Source organism: Nipponia nippon, unplaced genomic scaffold (assembly GCF_047370975.1).
Source record: "Nipponia nippon isolate SJK-2023a ecotype South Korea unplaced genomic scaffold, ASM4737097v1 scaffold_22, whole genome shotgun sequence".
Classification (NCBI taxonomy): domain Eukaryota; kingdom Metazoa; phylum Chordata; class Aves; order Pelecaniformes; family Threskiornithidae; genus Nipponia; species Nipponia nippon.
In genome coordinates, this window is record NW_028262339.1 from 8,890,849 (window position 1) to 8,896,848 (window position 6,000).

Here is a 6,000-nt window from a genome sequence, read left to right on the forward strand (position 1 = left end):
GGGGTCCCTCTCTGGAGGCACCCAGCTCGAGCTGCTCTTCAACACTGTACCACTCAATAAATTCGCCTGGCATACCTCATGTCGGAGACTCTGCTTCGGGGAAACCTAGGGTCGAGCCTGAAGGGAGAGGAAGTGCCTGAGGGTGAGTGTGTGTGTGAGCAAGGAGTCAGAAAGGGGCACCCGTCAGCTCAGTGGAGCTGCCCGCTGCGAAGGGACTCCGGTCCTAGCGGTTAAAGTCTCGGGTGGTGTGTGTGCGACTCCCTGGATGGTGTGTGAATGCTCGGGCGGCTGCTGCTCCCTTAACATTATATCATTTAAGAACCAAAACCACTACATTCCCAGCAAACAGAATTACTGACCCTTCTAATTTGTGGTCAGCTATTTCACCATCCTTACCCAATATTTTCTTATGTGTCTTATATTTTGTTCCCCCACTTCCAGTAGTGATTCATCAGCAGGCTTCTTGAGCCTAATGCAAGCTGTCTTGCAGCAGTGTTGCTTCTGCATCTACAAGAATCATCCTATAATGACCTGAAGGATCTGCTGCTCCAGCTGTGAGTTGCCTTTGCATAGGTTCATTATGTGCTGCAACAGCAGCTTAGTACTCTGTTTTCCCTGCACCGCTCTCTCCACTGCCAAGAAAAAGCAAAGGAAATTCCAGCAGCTGTAAAGTATAGTTATTCTGTCCTTTATGTTTTAGTGCCCCATTGCTTGAGAGTGTTCTCCTGTCCAAGAGTTTCACAAATTTTTCAGCTACACTGTGTGTGTGAGTACAAACTTGCACCACAGTTTCACACAGGGGGTTCCACGAGGTCCTGATCCCTCCCCAGGGGAATATTTCCCCATCTGCAAGGGAGTACAGATATACCCCATGCTGTCACTTCTGGATGGGGTGCACATATGTTGGGGTCAACAGCTTCCTCTTTCTTCAAAGAGATTTGCCCCATCCCTCTCATGTCCACAACTGAGTACTGATCTTGTGATACTGTAGCAATCTCAAATCTCAGGCACTTCACACATTCACATGCCTCAGATGGTTGAGAATGTGGGTACACCACTGCAGAGCTGCCTGCACACCCATAGCGTCAGCAGTGCACGTCATTCTGATGTCACACGTGCCCGGCACCTCTGCCTCCAAGTCAAACAAGCAGCACTTGGAAAACACAGTTTCCCCAGTCCTGGGAGGGGGAATGTACAATCAGTAAGGCAACATGTCCTTGACTGACAACATCATACCAGCAGAGAACTTCAGTGTATGTGTAGAAAAAAAAAAAAACCGCAGGAAATGCTGAAGGTATACTTGAGGGCAGGTCTCCGTTTCCACTCCTGAGCATCTGGTGTGGCTTTACTGCTTTGTAGCTCCCAGTGGCTCTGTGCTTGGGATCAAGTATCTGTCATAGGTGGCTAAATACCTCAAATACTATGACAGATACCTGATCTCAAGCACAGATCAGGCCGCCACCATCTGAATATGCACAACCAAAATAAGACCATTTTGCCAGTTGAGAACATGCCATCCAGACAGCATCCCTGTTCAATATATAAGATTTTTTTGTTTGTTTTCAGTGACTTCCTTCCTCCACAAAAGCACTATCAATCAGCACTCCCACAGTTCAAGCTCATCTTTGTACCCTCCAACAAGTGCAACAGCTTCATCATGTCCTGCAAACACTCTCCAGCTGCGGGTGTGTAACCGCCCCAGGCTGTGAAGAAAAGCAAAGTCATCTCCAGGAGACCCAAGTGCTGTACCACAGCATACCCAGGCTGTGACTAACATCAGTCAGGAAGGCAAGAAGAGCCAGTGGAATTTGCAGCACAGGACAACTTGATTGCAATGAGCCTTTATCACCTGGGGGCAGCTGCTGTGTTCAACATCAGCCTCTGAAACATGCCATCCAGACCTCCCAGACTAAGTTGGAGAGACCAAAGAGAGCACAAGGAATAGTAAAGCCTGGTGCATCCCCATGCTGTTCTGATGAACTGTGGTCTAACAGGAGGGACCTCCTCCTCCTCCCCCTCCACCCCAACTTTGCTCATGCCAGGTAATCTTATTAATGAGTGTTTCACCACTTGCAGAGAGCAAACCCATGAACTTCCTGTTATAGCAACACACAGATCAGTTAATAGGATTGCAAGATGCACAGGAGTAGCTCAGACTCTCATCTCTGAGACCACAAACTGCTGTCAGAAAACAGACCACTGACTTCTCAGCAAACACCCACAGGTTACTCGTTCTTGTCTTCCATCTCCCAAGACAAATTCTATGACTGTTCTCCATCCCCAAGAACCCTGCCAGCAGCACCTCTTCCATCTGCTGACTCCATGGCCACCACTTCACTTGCACTTCATGAGAGCACTTCATGTAAAGCACAGGCACTGATGGCTTGCAGGCTAGAGAAATGAGTGGGGCTGGACCCTCAAGGTCTGCTCCAAGTCCCACCACAACACTCAGCAGTGATTCAGCAAGTCATTTCCACACCATGTATACTGATAAAATGATCAGAAGGCCAATATAAAGAAGGAAATATTAAATCAAACAGCTGGCAATTAACATTTCAACTGAGATGACATTTAAACTGTTCTCTACAATAACCAGAATAGGCAGTTAGCTAGTGTTTTCAGGCTTTCTCTGCTAGTTGATGCTATCTGTTGCCCTGCACAGTTTCAGCAGAACAATAATGACATCATGGAGTGAAATGCTCATGACACTGGTATGCTCTTTGGTTACAAGAGCCCATTTTTTTCCCTTCTAGTGTGTAGAACTTCCCACGACAATAAGATTTTCCCTGACCAGATTCCCAAAGGTCTTAAGGCAAAGAAGCATCTGTTCTTCTTTCCCCTGCTCTTTGGTTATATATGCAAAGTTCTACTTTGGGAAAACAGGTTCCTTCCATTATTTATAGCCTTTATTACAGCAGTTACAGTGGCAGTTGTTTTGCCAAAGAAGAGCACCCTATGGCTTTCCCCAGAGCTGGTTAAATCTTTCCAATGCCACATCCTTCCAGAAGCAAACCAGACGTATTTAGCTGAGTTACCAGCATCGGCAGCTGAGCTGCTCCACAAAAGCCAGTTTTGTTCAGCGCACACCTCCGTTCATGATCTGCCCACTCTTCTGTCTGGAAAGTGGACAGGTCGTGAAGACTGATGCATTGCAAGTGCAGCTGGGTTTTGAATTACCAACAGCATTGGAGATGAGCTTCACCTAAAACTTTGGAGGGGAGAGCCCAGCAAGAGATCGCTGGCAGCAACCCAGACCCCCATAAGGGCAGCCCCCACCTCTGCCTGGCTCCAGCATGCACCAGCCCGGTTCAGTTGCCCACCCAGACCTCACCTGATGACGATACACTGGCTCTGGGGCTCACCACCCCAGCGGTCCAGCATGGCATGGTAGGCCCAGTCGGCTACGGCGAAGATGCAGGGCGGCAGCTTGCCCATCTCGTGGCATCGGCACTGCTCAGAGACCTGGGGGGAACAGGTGGCAGAGAGATGGTGAAGGGGCTGGGGGCAGTGGAGCCCGGCTGGCGGGAGTCCGTTAGCACTCACCTCTCTCCTGTATAGTGGCAGGGGCTAGAAGGGGTTCATAGCAATGATGATGTCCCCAACGTTGGTCTGGCGGTGAGGGGAGTGCCCATCAGCCGAGCGCCCACTGCTACTCCCCGCCCCAGCCCCCGGCTCCGCCGCACTCACGTAGACCTGCTGCCACAGGAACCGCTCCCACAAGCCGCTCAGTAGCGCCACCTCATCCAGCTCTGCCAGGTCACCGGCTGCCCCAGATCATGGGCGATGCTCCCCCGGCAACACCATGCCGGACTGCTCCCAGCGCCGCCAGCCACTCGCCCTTCCCAGCCCAGCCCCACTCCTGCTCCGACCTGGGACTACCCGCCAAGGCGGGGCTGCTGTTTGAACACGAGGTGTCGCCTCACGTGGGGCTGGGGGCAAGGGTGTGGCCGCTTTCCCGCCGCACTGTGGGGTCGGCTCAGGCTGAGGGGCCGCAGGCCAGACTGAGGCGACAGCAGGCCTCGTTGTGGGCTTGGCGGGTGCTATGAGGTGTGCGTGAGGAGTGCTGTAGGGCACTCAGCTTCCACCCCAGGGGCTATCCCAGGCCGCAGGTGGGGTGGCCGAGGCTGGGGTGGGGCCCTGCAGGTCCTGCCTCAGGTCAGCACTGAGCCACCTCTCAGATGAAAGGCTGCACTGCTGAGGTGGTGAGCCAGTTTAAAGCAGTCAGCAGAAGGGGGGAGCAGATAAGAGCTACTCTGAGGCTACGTGCAGGCTCTGAGGCCTCCGAGGCTGAGCCTTCCTGCAGCCTCTTTCACAGCAGTCACTGTCCTTGGAGGTGGGATGTGGAGTTGTATGGCCCTTGGATCTGACTCACAAGTTGGTTAAGACTTCAGAGACATATCAAGAGTGGCTATGCTATGATAATGAAGGGAATTTTTTTTGAGGATATTGAAAATAGAAAATCTAGAAATGTCACAGGGAATATTGCTAACAGGGCATAATAAAGTAGTTAATCTTACAGAAAGTATTTAGTGGTTTCTATTCTGAGTCTGAGAAGGGAGAAGCAAGCTGGTGTGCTTCTGTCACCTGTAGATGAAGTATTTTCTAGTCTACCCACAGGTTCCAGACATTTCTCACCCTATAGACTTGAAAGAGTTAGAATTTAATATATTTTGGAATAATGGGAGTGTTTGCACTGTTTTATGCAAGCGAGAGATGGTTAAACCTGGTGTAACTTTTTTGTCCTTTTTTTTTTTTTTAAAAAAAAACAACAAACAAGTTGGGCTGCAGAAGGAAAATAGTTCACAATCGCGACTGAAACCTACCCTGGCTAAAGATGCTCTGTGAATGGTAGCCTTTTAGTCTATTATTGGTGAGTGCTTTGCAACTGCATGCTAATGCTAAGCTCTTGCATAGTATTCCCTGCAGTGCTGCCTCCCTGGCCATAGGGATGTCAGGTCTGCCCTTTCTGACAAAGACCTGGCTTCAGCTAGGCTTGTGGTTCTTTCCTGAGTGAATGTGAGAATAAACCTCTGGAGAAACTCCTGCTACTATAAAATACCGTGTGTATCCCTCAGCTATCTGGACTTTTGCAAACACAGTAAATGAGTCTTTGTACTCATTTGATGTGAAACTTTTGTTTCAGACATTGATTCAGATATCTGAAATGTCTCTGGAAGACTGTATTTGACAAATTCCCTTCTCTACAACGACACATCTTTCTGTATTAGTATAGCTTGTCCGTATGGGAGTCAGAACTTTTGTGGGGGTAGCTCAGCTTCCACAGAAACTGCAGACTTCATGCCATGGCAAGTGTGCAACAACCTGCGCTGCCAGACAGAGCAATATTTAACCGATGCTCTGGTAATGCATGCTTCTTTCTCTGAGAGAGGGTGATAAAAGAGTTAGTGTTTTTCTCTGTAATAAAACCATGATGCTCTTGCAGAAGAAAAGAGCAGCAGCAAAGCTGGTTAATAAGTGGATAGTGTGATTCACAGCAGTTGCTCAGTCTCTCTCATCTCTAAAAACACAAACTACTGTTAGAAAATGACAATGCAAACCACTCGCTTCTTGGGAACCTCCATGGGAAAACAAGCAAGAGTGCTCTCTTTCTCGCTCTCTCTCTCCCCTCCCCAAGACAAATCTTATGGCTGTTTTCTACTCCTATCCACAGTACCTCTTCCACCCACTAGCTTCCTTGGGTTTATTGAGAATTTTGCACGAAGAATGGGGCAAAACACAGGAAGCAGCAGTTTGTGGGTGAGATTGTAAACTTGAGATTTGCTTACAGATGTACCGTAATGTACTGCTCTTGCTTTCACAGTCTGGTCTTTCTAATGCTCTGGTTGATGCAGGGCTCCTGTACCTGCAAATAAGAATGCAGAAGGAAACTGTTAATAACGGTTGCTGGCAATTGACTTCCCTTCTTCCATAGTAAAGCGTAGAGTTAGTAGCTCAGAATCCTATCCTGCAGCCTAGGTTATGCATTTGTTGTGTGTCCAT